Below are 13,718 nucleotides of genomic sequence, written 5' to 3' on the forward strand. Positions count from 1 at the left end.
ACATGTCATGGCGCCCTTCCCCACACCGTGGCCATCCTTAAATATGTAACATCCCAAAAATATTATCCAAAATTTTCATTTTTGATATAATTGAAACAATATTCCAAAAACAGTATCCATACAAACCAAATGAAAATAAGTGTATCAAACATCAAATCAATCAGAGTAATATCTCAAAAGAGGAATCCATGTGGTGTGTGCGATGCAGTCATCCCGATCCCTTCCCCTTGGAACCAGAAGTACCTCAGCGTAAACTGAAAATCGTAAGCACAAAGCTTAGTGAGTTCCCCAAGCTACCCCATACCACATAATAAATCACATATTGGGCCCCCACCCTCTATCGGCCCCGCCCTATATCGAGTCCCACTCAGGCACTCAGCTTCGCCCCCGCGCGACTTCGAGCCCCGCTTGGTATACATATATGTTATTCTTAGGCCCCGCCTGACATAGGGCCCCGCCCAATATATACATATACATATATAACATAATCATACTAACGCATGCAATGATCATAAACAATTAGCATACGATACAGTCATCGGGCCAAGCCCGACATCGAGCCCCACCCGATATACATAGCCGCACATATCACATGCAAGGGTCACACAAACTCCTAGCCTCCTAACATAAATAACAAGGGTCGACATTGGTGCCTTAGACCTGTTAAACCCAGTGAGGAAACTCACCTCGACCGCTGAATCTCACTGAAAATCCCTGGCTATTGTCCTGACGAATCCCCGAGCTATCAATACAGAATAACACCCAATTAACATTTGGGTTCCAATCTATATCCAACAATCCATACTTGGGGTAAAATGACCATTTTACCCTTGACCTAGTTTGGACCAAGACTTAGGCCTAAACCCAAAGTCCAAAAGGCCCAAATCCCACTATACCGCTCAAGGCCCATACTTGGCCCAATTTTACAAATTGGACCCAAACCTTTACATGGGGCTTACCCTTAAGCCCACCTAATCTCCTAGTCCAAAACACATGTTCTCAGTTGGCCCAACAAGGACCCAAGCACCTAAGCGCAAAAGAGCGGCCCAACTTTGAAGCTCAAAATGTAAAATCCATATGACTGAGTACACTGGGGCGTACTCAGCTGTACGCTAAGTGTACATGCTAAATGGCTTGTACGCCGTGCGTACGGACTTGTATGCCCAACGTACTCACCCATTAAGCCAAAATCCACATTAAGCACTTAATGATTAAGATCAGAAGCCCAAAACACAGTTCTAAGTTTTAACAAACATCTAGAACCATGAAGTCACTGACTTGGTGACTTTGCATGCTCCATAAGGACCGAACTTCAAAATATAGCACTCTACTATCATTAAATGGACATAAACTCATGCATGGATGGATCTAACCCTTAAAGGTGCCAACTTTATGGACCTTGAACCTCAGAAACACCAAGAGTGGCAACTCAAAGCTCCTGGAGTGGTATTAAACCACTAGATCTCATTCATGGGGCCAAAAAGGGACCAAAACTCATATATATCGATCTAATCCATCAATGATCAAGCTCATAGCTTTTTACCTCAAACAAGCTAGAAATGAAGCAAATAATCGAGATCCACAAGCTCTTCCGTGATCCACCACCTTGCACCAAGCTTCTACTTCTTGGATATGGACCAAAACACACCAAAACAGACACAATGAGCTCAAAATACCACAATAGAGGCTAAGGGACGATTTCTAGGGTTTTGGAGGCTTAGGGGCGAATGACTTAAGGTGTTTATATAGGGTGTAACACCCTAAATTAGGGTTTCATTAACTTACACGTATGCCCCGCGTACATGCATATACGCCCCACGTATGTGTCCGGAGTCCCGTTCCAACCCCGCATCAGTACGCTAAGCGTACCAAGTGGTACGCCCCGCGTACCAGCTTTACAGCTTGTACGCTAAGCGTACCGAGTGGTAAGCCCCGTGTACCGCTCAAGGACCAAAATGCAAACTTTTCAAAAACAAGGGCAACATAAGAACTCTACCAGGATTCAAGTGTTAAAAGATGCTTAGAATATTGAAATTTGAATTACCTCGGGATCCGGATGTTACAATTCTCCCTCACTTGAATCAGAGTTCGTCCTTGAAGTCCGATAAATGTGAACAACTCAGGGTAGTGCTCCCTCATCTCCGTCTCAGGTTCCCAAGTCCACTCGGAACCCTTCTGATGCTGCAACTGGACCTTAGCCAAAGATACCAACTTGTTGCGCAAGGCCTTCATCTTTCTATCCAAGATCGCCATTGGTCTCCCAACATAATTCAAGTGATCATCAACATGAATATCATCCAACGTTACAATCATTGAATAATCAGCCACACACTTCTGAAACTGAGAAACATGGAAGGTGTTGTGAATCTGACCGAGCTCCTCAGACAAATCCAATAGATAAGCTACACTACCAACCCTGACAATCACTTGAAACGGACCAATATGCCCTAGCCCCAACTTGACCCTCTTACTGATGTGTATTTCACCCTTCTAGGGTGATACCTTCAGTAGAACCATATCACCGACTTGGAACTCCAACTCTATTCGGTGCCTGTCAGCATAACTTTTATGTCGAATTTGAGCTATTTGTAACCTTTGCCTAATATGATTAATTAGCTCTGTCATCTGGAGAACTACTTCGGTCTTTCCCAAGAACCTGTGACCAACCTCTCCCTAACAGACTAGCGTACGACACTTCCTCCCGTAGAGCAGCTCAAACGACGGCGCAACGATACCGGAGTGATATTTATTATTGAATGAAAACTTAGTTAGGGGAAGGTAGGAGTCCCAACTCCCATCGAAATCGATTACACAGGCTCACACCATATCCGCGAGCATCATAATGGTCCTCTCACTTAGGTCATTAGTATGCAGATGATAGGCAGTGCTAAAGTGAAATCTCGTACCCAGTTCTTCGTGGAACCTCTGCCACCGAGAAGTGAACCGAACATCTTGATCAGATACAATGGAAACTAGAACACCATGTTGAGCGACAATCTCGCGCACATAAACATCAGCCAATTTCTCAGCTGAGGAACTCTCTCGAATAGCTTGAAAGTGGGCACTCTTGGTCAGACGAACGACTATGAACCAAATCGCATCAAACCCCTTATCCGTCCGAGGTAACTTGGTGATGAAATCCATGGTGTCATGTTCCCATTTCCACATGGGAACCTCCAAAGGCTGAAGCATGCCATGCGGCCTCTGGTGCTCGACATTGACCATCCGACAGTTCAAGTACCTCTTAACATGCCAGGCTATTTGTCTCTTCATACACGGTCACCAGTAGCTAAGTCTCAAATCCCGATATATCTTGGTTGCTCCAGGGTGTATCAAAAATCTAAACTTATGTGCCTCTTCTAACACAGTCTGCCTGATCCCACTAAAAAATGTGGTACCCAAAACCCGAGTGCACCGGGTCAATAAATAATGGTTGTCAGTAGAAAACCCGACAATCTCGCCTTTGATCCTCTCCTGTTTCCAATTATCCTTCTTGACTCCCTCGGCATGAGCCTCTCTAATCAGATCCAGAAGTGGCGAATCAATCAAACTCCTCATACATAGGCTCCCAACAGAAGAACTGGCCAACTTGCGGCTCAAATCATCAACGACCATATTCGCTTTCCCCTGGTGGTGTTGAATCTCGCAGTCATAATCCTTAACTACGTCAATCCACCTACGCTATCTCATGTTTGGATTCAGCTGATCCATGAGGTACCTTAAAATCTTGTGGTCAGTGTATATGGTACACCGGGCCCAATATAGATAATGTTGCCAAATTTAGAGGGCGAATACCACCACCCCCCAACTCCAGATCATGCGTTGGATACCGTACCTAATGTGAATTCAATTGTTTGGAAGCATACACAATCACACACCCTCTCTGCATCAGTATTGCACCTAAACTAGTGACGGATGCATCACGATACATGGAAAAATCATCAATGCCCTCCGGGTGAATCAACACTTGGGCGTCACATAACTTCTGTCTCAGTATCTCGAATGCAACCTGCTACTCAGCTCCCCAGCGAAAATCCATGCCCTTCCTCGTCAGACGAGTGATGGGTACAACCACCTTGGAAAAATCCTGAATGAACCTCTGATGATACCCTGCTAATCCTAGAAAACTCTTAATATTTGTGGGAGACTTCGGAACCTCCCACTGCATAACAACCTCAATCTTGGAATGGTCGACCAAATCCCGTTTTGGTTAACGAGGTGTCCCAAAAACTGGACCTCCCGTAATCAAAACTCACACTTCAAGAACTTGGCATACAGTCGTTCCTTGCTCAAAACTCCCACAAGCTCTCAAAGGTGCTCCTCGTGCAACTCCCTGCTCTTGGAATAGACCAAGATATCATCGATGAAAACAATAAATGATCGATCGATCATCAGCCTGCACACTTGATTCATCAAATCCATAAATGTCGTAGGCATATTGGTGAGCCCAAATGACATCACAACGAACTCGTAATGACCACAACGAGTCGAAACACTGTCCTCTCCATATCATCCTTTCTGACCCTCATCTGATGATACCCTGAACTCAAATCGATCTTGGAGAACCAAGATGCACCCTGCAGCTGATTGAAGAGATCATCAATCCGCGGAAGTGGGTAACGGTTCTTCACCGTTAACTTGTTCAACTCTCGGTAATCAACACACATGCGGTGGGAGCCATCCTTCTTCTTTACAAAGAAGATCGGTGCTCCCCAAGGCGAAATGCTCAGTCGGATAAATTGTTCGCCTAACAGCTCCTTAATTTGTAAGGACAACTCTTGCGTCTCCGGTGATGCCAATCGGTAAGGAGCCTTAGCAATCAGGGCCACACCGGGGACCAAATCGATCCTAAACTCCACCCGCCTCTCACGATGAACATTGGGCAATTCTTTCGGAAACACATTAGGGAACTCTTTGACCACTGGCACATTCGAAACCGAAACCTCCTTCCCAACCCGGGTGTCGACCACATAAGAAAGATATCCCAAACACCCATGCTGAAGATACTGTCAAGCCCTGGCTGTAGAACAAAAGGTTGATCCAACCATGGTACCCCCTCTATAAATAACAAGTTCTCCCCCACTTGGGGTTTGAACTACCACTCGCTAATACTCACAGTCAATCATCACGCCAAACCTGCTCAACCAGTCCATCCTACTATCACGCACACATACCTCAAGGGAATAGGGATCATGACAATCGGTTAAGACACCCCGAAAATCTCCAAAACACAACCTCGATACACGCTCCATGTGGAAACCTCATGTTCATGAGTGATAGAAACCCGCAACGGACTCTCCAACTCTCCAAGAGTCATATCAAAACTCCTACTAAAATACTAAGAAACAAAAGACCGACTCGCACCCGAGTCAAAAAGAACAAGAGCAGACAAGGAGTTCACTAAGAAGGTACCTATAAAAATCATAAACATAAGCATACCATAAAATAATCTGGTAGAATAATAAATGACAACATACTAGTAACGACGTCCGTCACCTCCCTGACATCCTCTGTTGTGAGCTAGAACGCACATTCTCGATCCCTCGGGGGCTCTGCCCTACCCTGGCATCCATCCATGACCTGAAGGGTAGAAGTGGTTGGCACCTGCACGGTACTGGCAACAAGCAAGGGACACTAGGCCTTCATATAGCCCACCTAATCATAATGGTAACAAATCTTGGAAATCGATAGTGAAGCCTGATGGCGACAGTCCTTAGAATAATTCCCCTCCTTGTCACATTTGTGGCACCCAGAAGAAGATCAGAAAGCACTCTTATGAACCTTGCCTCACTTGCCACAAGTACAACCCCTTTTTCCTCCAGATCGTGCATCAACGGGCTTGAATCGCTTCGCTGGAGGCTGGGACTAAACCGGAGCCTGATGCTACTCCCTCGTCTAGGTCTCTGTCTCAATCTCTCATCTCCTCGCAGCATCCTGAAGCTCATTGAGGGTACTGCATCGCTGGGTAGACACAAAATGCCAAATATCCGTCTTGAGCATGCTCAACTACCGAGTCATTCGAGTCTGCTCCGAAGCAGTGAACAGAGGATAGAACAAATCCCTCTCAATGAACATCTTCGTGATCTCCATCACTGTATTGGACGTCTGTCTCATATCCAGGTACTCCTAATCCAATCTCTCCCTTTCTACCAAGGGAAAATACCTCGTACGGAACATATCTAAGAACTGCCTCCATGTAAAAACAGTCCTCTGTTTGGGTGTACAAGAACCGGTCACCAATCTCCACTAATCCTTCGTCCCTAGCCAGAGAAGGTCCAGGGCGCACTTGACCTTCTAGTCATCCAGGCATGAACATGTAAATAAGTAACCCTCCACATCAGACAACCATCTCATTGCCACAATAAGGTCCTTGGCCCCATCAAACTTCAGGGGCTTCGTGTCGTCGAAGTATTGATACTAGAATGACCTCTCCCCTTGAATCCCTACAGCGGCAACAGTTGCTGTAGTTGTAGCAGTAGCGGCCTCCGTGAGGGCATCATAGTGATCATTGAATAGATCAATCATAGAGATCTTAATAGACACAAACATATCTGGAATAGAATCCCTTATAGCAGTAGCCACCTCAACAACAATCATCTCTCAAATATGGTCATCAGTCGACCCCAACCTATCCTGGCCAGTCGCTCCGGATCCGGAACCAGGTCCTATCATGAAAACCATACTGAAAATGAACCAAAAAATATCAGAAATACCACAATTCATACTATCACAACCATCAAAAATAGACTAAACCCTTGGGGTTTGTGACTTCCTTGCTACGCGTATGAGTCCTGTGTTTCCAGTAGTACAGGCCCATACTACCTTCCACACACACCCGTATTTGTCTCAATGGATCATCAAAAAATGTCTGAAAACAAACCCACATCTTGGATACGCATACATCCTATCCTCATTCTCTCGAGAGTGACTAATCATTCCTCAACTGACCTTATACACCCACATACTAAGTCTTGAAACTTACACCAATCTTGTAGCCGCTCGTCCATGCTAATCATACATAACGTTGGATCCTATAGACAGTCGAATACTTGATTCTACCTTAAGCCCTTCATCTGACAAGAATAGGAAATAAGGCTAAATCAAACATTCTCAAGATATAGCAACTTAGTCATGTACAACTATAATTCACACTCTAAGTAACTACAATAATGATGTCAGTTTCGTCTATCATATAAGAAGTCCTCCTAAGCTATCATGATGTACGTCTATCATATAAGAAGTCCTCCTAAGCTATCATGCATCGTACATGAGGCAATTCTATCAAGCAATTTCTGAAGATCCGTAGCCTACCACTAGCATGCAGTTCTATCATAATCATCAATAACAAATAACAGTGTGGGTAACTTGGGGTATACTTTCTTGCTCCGACTGATCGTACACATTTCGTCCTTCCTTGGTTACTTGTGAATACAATTTTTTTTGAAAATCATTTTGAAAACTTTTACAGATCCTTAGTTTGAGTTTGGATTCGCAAGAATGATCATCCAATTCTCTCGAACCAGGGCTCTGATACCAACTCGAAACATCCCAAAAATCAAGATAAAATTTTCATTTTTAAAAAAATCCTACCAAAGCCATAATTGTTTACAAAACATTGTTTCCAAAGATAATAGTCACATATCAGAGTTTCCTAAAATCAAATGTCATAAAATCAGTTGGATGTGCACGATCACGCCATTGCTTTTCCCCGATTATCTGAAGTACCTAAAACATAAAACTTAAACCGTAAGCCAAAGCTTAGTGAGTTCCCCCAAATACCACACAACAATACATATAAAAACACATATTGGGTCCACAATCTACTGGTTGGATTACCCCTGGACCACAACCTTCTGGTCGGATTGCTTTGGCCAACAACCTTTCGGTTGGATTGCCTAATACATACTGGGTCCACAACCTCCTGGCTAGATTACCCCTAGCCCACAACCTATCAGTTGGATTCCCCAGTTTGTTGACTGACAACAAAAAGCAGTACAGTCTCAACCCTACCAAACTATTTTGACATATAAAACATTTAAATTTCATAACAACAACTAGATAATCATGTAGATCTTTACAGATCACCATAGCATAGCAATAAACAAAAACAGAATACACAATCTACTGGGCCGACATTGGAGCCTTCGACCCACAAGTACAGTGAGGAAAACTCACCTCTCAGTATGAAAAGATAGCTAAGCACAACACAACTCTGTATACCAACTCTACAGGTCACCTTTACCACAAAATGTGACCTTGTCTCAAACTATGGTTCAAAATACCCAAAATGCCGCCTAGGTCAAACTTAGTTAAAGTCAACGGTCAAAAGTTAAGTCCAGGTCAACTACAGCAGGTTTCCACTCTGTGGCCATCCTTGGCCACACCGTGGCCACTATCCGATGAAACAAGCGGGCCTCGACCCAGTCGCCATGGTGGTGTCGGGCATGTGCAACTTCAACCATTAAGTAACTTTTCTTCAAAGTCCCTCATTCTAAAACGTTTCTAGCACCTTAAAATCAGATAAAAATCCATACTTTCCTGTCATTCATGTCCAATGTAGATCTTGGACTCTTATTAGGTCAAAATTGAGAAAAATGGCCAAGATCTCATGCAAGAGTTCAAAACTTTATAAAAATCCAGATCCAACACTTTTAACCATAAAGGGACTATAGGGATTCATAAAGTTGGCAACTTTGTGAAATCCCAACACTCCAATAAGTCCCAACATGAAGAATAAGGCATAGAAACCTATATCTATGCACAATAAACCAAAAAGATTGGAACTTAGGGACTTACAAGAGTTCAGAAGATGCACAACAAGATGATGAGAAGAGTTGCTTGTTAAATCCAAGTCTAGAAGTCACCTTCTTCTTCGTCTTCTTCTTTTTCTCCAAAACCAACACAAAAAGCTTAGAGAAGAAAAATGGAGGTTAGGGTTTGCTTGGAGGCTGAGAGAGTGTGGTGGAGGCTGAGTGTGAGCAACCCTATCCATCACATTCCCTTAAATTGGGCGCAAACCCCAGATATCAGGGTTTCTCATTAAACCGATGCCACGTCGTGGCCATAGGTTGCCATGCTGTGGCGGCATTAAATGAGATCGTAATATTCTTGAAGCGCCACGTCGTGGTGCCCTTGCCCACACAGTGGCCCTCCTTAAATACTTAGAATATTGAAATTTGAATTACCTTGGGATCCGGATGTTACAAATTGGGATTTGAAGGAAACAATACGATCAATATTGGTGTAGTGGCTCTAATTGGATGTATATGATTTGTTAATTTGTGTAATTGTAGGTGCAATGTGCTCATTTAAACAGTTACATGTTTTATTTTCATTATTATTTCTTACATTTAACTAATACAAATTGTGAATTATAAGTTAGCGTACAATGTTGCAGGTAGTTTTGTGATGGTTGATGATAGCAGGAAAGAAAAGCTTGTTGAGTCTTGAAGAAAAGTGGCTTGTGTTGTTCCTCAAGTTCTTTTCCATGAACAAGTTAGAGCATTACAAAAGTCTCCAGAATGATTAGTTTTTTTACTAGTGATATCAAAGTATTGAATATAAAAAATACTTAGTTGCAACTTATTTTATTAATGCATGCCGTAAATCTTTAAATCAGCCATTGTGGAGAAAAAAACTTTAACCAAGCATGAAAATGACTGTGAGGAGCTAGAGTCTAGTGAAGATGATAGGTTGCCTCCATTGGAAGCCAACACAGAAGACCTGCATAATTGCAGGGGAAAGGCTACTGATTTTTTTTATATGCTCTTATTTGGTACCACTGTTTTGACTTGATAATCGTAGCCGATTGCAACAAAGAAGAGGTGAGAAGGCAAAAAAAAAGTGGCTGATGCAGGTTATGATGATCGCTAAGACTCAATCTGCCATCGCAGCACATAAAAGGATTCATGCAATTTAGAAGGCAGGGGAATTATTGTCCATTTTGTTATTTGTTTCAATTTTAATGATTTTAAATTGTAACAAATGATTATTAAATAATAAAAACTATTTAAAAAATAGATTTGGACAAATTCGATATTTTAAAACATTATAAAGGGAAAATAAAAGTATATATGAAATTCTTCCTTTTTTTGTACACAATATACCATCAAACTTGTTGAACCTGTTCACATTTTACCCTTGTGAAACACTACCATACATAAAATGGTAATATCTGAACAGTTCAACAAGTTTAATAATATATAGTGTACAAAAGAAAAATAAATACTAAATGTGAAGAAAAAAAGAACCTCCCTCACCACCTCCAACCACCTCATCTACCACCAACACCTTCATAAATAAATGTATTAACTATGTAAATGTAAATGTATTTTTAAGTATTTTATATTTTTTTACATATTTTTTATGTAATTCTATTTATTATAAATGAATAAAGGTATTTTTTACGTATTTATTTGTATTTTTACAAATTTTTATATATGTTTTACATATTTTCAAATTTTTAAGTATACATAAATGTATTTTTTTAAGTACATATGTACTACGTGTGTGTATATATATATATATATATATATATATATATATATATATATATATATATTTTGTAGGTGTTTATCTATATTTTAAGTATTTTTGCATAAAAAAAATTAAAATATACATAAATACGGTTATACATACAAAATACATAAAAATAAGTAAAAACACATAAAAATATATATGAAAATACTTAAGAAATACATAAGTACACAAAATAATAAAAATACATAGGATTGCGATAAACAATACATATAAATATGTAAAAAAGATGTTTATGCATTTAAAATACATAAAATACATAAAATAATATATAAATATACTTAAAAAAAATACATAAATACAATAAAATTTATATAAAAATACATAAATACATAAAAAAGTACATTTATATGTATAAAATACATAAGATATGTGATATATATAAACACACGCGCATATCGACTTAAAAAATACATAAATATATAAAAAAATATATAAAAATATTATATATATATATATATATATAATACATGTATACATTTAATATAGTTAGTTATGAAGTATTATAATTAATTATATTTTTAAATATAATTTTAATAATAATAATAATAATAATAATAATAATAATATGTGTATTAAAGGCTTTAGCATTTAAAGCATTATATACCAACTTTAAGGAGTAAATGTATGAAAATGTTTCTAAGTTAGTGGAAAGATGGTTGGTTTTGTGTGAGAGGTTGTGGGTTTGAATCCCACTTCCTCCCTTTCCCTATAAACTTTCGTTTTTTTTTTTTCTATAGAACAAGATGCTAACGTAGCATCTTTTTTTTTCTATAGAACAAGATGCTAACGTAGCATCGAAATCCATCCAGTTAGCATGCCATGTGGCATAGGTTACTTGTTGAAAATGTTAAAAGAGACTAGAGTGAATGATTTATCTGGTTTATCGGGGTTTTCTACTAAAAAATTGGGTCTTAAGCGTTCATTTTGCCAAAATAATGAGATTTTACTAGAACTTTCCCTGTATGAGATTACGGGTAAACAAAATAGCTTATAGAGTCAAATGATTAATTATACCTCTTATTTTATCCCACTTCAAAGACCCAACAACCAAAATAAGGTTTAGGTGACTCTACGGAGGACCCGATAATAAGCCGGACCGGTCATGTAACGTCCCATTTTCACAAAAAAAATTATCATTTTTTATTAAGGTAAAACTTCATAATTATAAATCCATTTTACGAAAACCATTTATTGCAAATTAAATTTATTGATGATGACGTGCCATAGGCACGAACGAGGAGTCGCGCTCAGAAGCGCCTAGTGGAACGAGCCTGACAGAACCCTGCACCCCTAAGACCAGGGCGCCCGCGGAGAAGGCTCGACCCCGCCAGGGGTGCCTCTACTTCGCGACAAAGTTTAACGACTCCAGGTGACAAGGAAGATGCTTAGAGCATTATCACATGAACCAATCATTGGCTCTGACAGATCAAGGAGCATGATTACACAATCAGCGTCCCTGATCCTGTCGGGTCTGACGCCTTTGTCCTGTATGGACTAGAAGAAGGCATCAGTATAAAAGTCCACCTTCGGTGCCCTAAAAAGTAAGTCGATCTCTCCCAGTTCACTCTTGAATCACCCAAGTCTATCCACTGACTTGACCGTCAGAGCGTTTTCCCGGGAGCCTCCTCCTGGAGAACGGCTGACGGTTTCCTCTCATTGTGACCTTGCAGACTCATCAAAACAATCAGAGGCTTAAGGCGTAATCGTTTGGTAGCCAGGTCGTATCATTTGGCGCCATCCGTAGTGTGACGAACAACAAACCAAAAGCACACTCCTCAACACTCGAAGATAGCATCCAGCGACATCGGCGGGGCTGGTGGGATACCGACAAGCCCCATCAGATATATGATGTCGTTGGAACCAGTTATCACTCCACTTCTCACACCAGTTACCGGTGGAGCATCACAACAGGACGACCCAACGATGACCACTGCTCCAACAAACGAATTATGGAGGCCGACCACCGAAGAACCAATTTCCTCCACCGCCGTAATGGCACAAAGCTCCTCCACGCAAATACCATAGCTGACGGTGATCTCAAGCAGCACAACACCACCAACGATGGACAACATCAGTAGCATGTCGGTTATCTCACAAACACCAATGTTACACCAAATGGCGAGAGAACAACCAATGGTTTTCCAAACACCTCCATTTGTGAAAAAGATGCCTTTAAATACCACAATCCCACAATATCCACCATTCATGTCAAACAACTCACTCGCACCAAACCCACCCCTTTTGTCAACCCAAACATTCACCTTGTCGTTCCAACAACAAACCTTTTACGGCCCAAACCCCGGGCACCTCTCGGCGTACAACAACATGCTAATGTAACCATAACTCACCACCCAACAGTATAACACACAAGGTGTGTTCTCCATCGTCAATCAAGATTGCTTATCACGAAGTGTAACATCCCCGTTTGCCAAGGAGCTCCTAGAATACGAAATCCCAAATACAACAAAGTTACCACACCTCAAGACGTACAATGGAACTATAGACCCAAATAGCCACATCGATACTTATGAGTGGACGATGACCTCGTTAAAACTAGATTAGCGATTATGGTGTACGTATTTCCCGACAACCTTAGATGGCAACGCAGGAACGTGGTTCAAGACGTTACGGCTGGGGAGCATCTACAGTTTTGGCCAACTAAAGTATCTCTTCTTGACAAATTTCATGAAACTGCGTAAATACAAAGGAGATTCACACTCAATAATCAGTTGCAAATAAAAGGAAGGAGAGACAGTGCAAAAATACTTTACCAGGTTCACTAATGCCACATTAGACGTCCCAGGCCATGACGAAGGGTTAACAACAGGCGCCTTCACGTTGGGCCTCCTCCCAAGACCGCTGTCCCAGAAGCTCATGTGGAAGAAACTCCAGATACGGGTTGAGCTAAAAGAGAACGTAGAACGCTATCTGAGATAAGAGGAAGGAGTGGTAACGAAGCAAGCATACTTGAACACCTTGACCCCCTCATCCAAAAAGCATCACAACTCACCATCGCATCACCCAGAAACCCTAGGCGGTGGCAGAGACTTCGGATGAGGAAAGCGCCCGCAAGGACGCTTTAGGCCATTCCAAAGAGATGAAAGAGGAGGCAGACAGATAGACGTCTATGCAGTCTCTAATAAGCAACCAGTGAAAGGAGGAAAGGGATAGTAGTGTGA

This window comes from Lactuca virosa, chromosome 9, assembly GCF_052849685.1.
Source record: "Lactuca virosa cultivar CGN04683 chromosome 9, Lactuca_virosa_CGN04683_v6, whole genome shotgun sequence".
Taxonomy (NCBI): domain Eukaryota; kingdom Viridiplantae; phylum Streptophyta; class Magnoliopsida; order Asterales; family Asteraceae; genus Lactuca; species Lactuca virosa.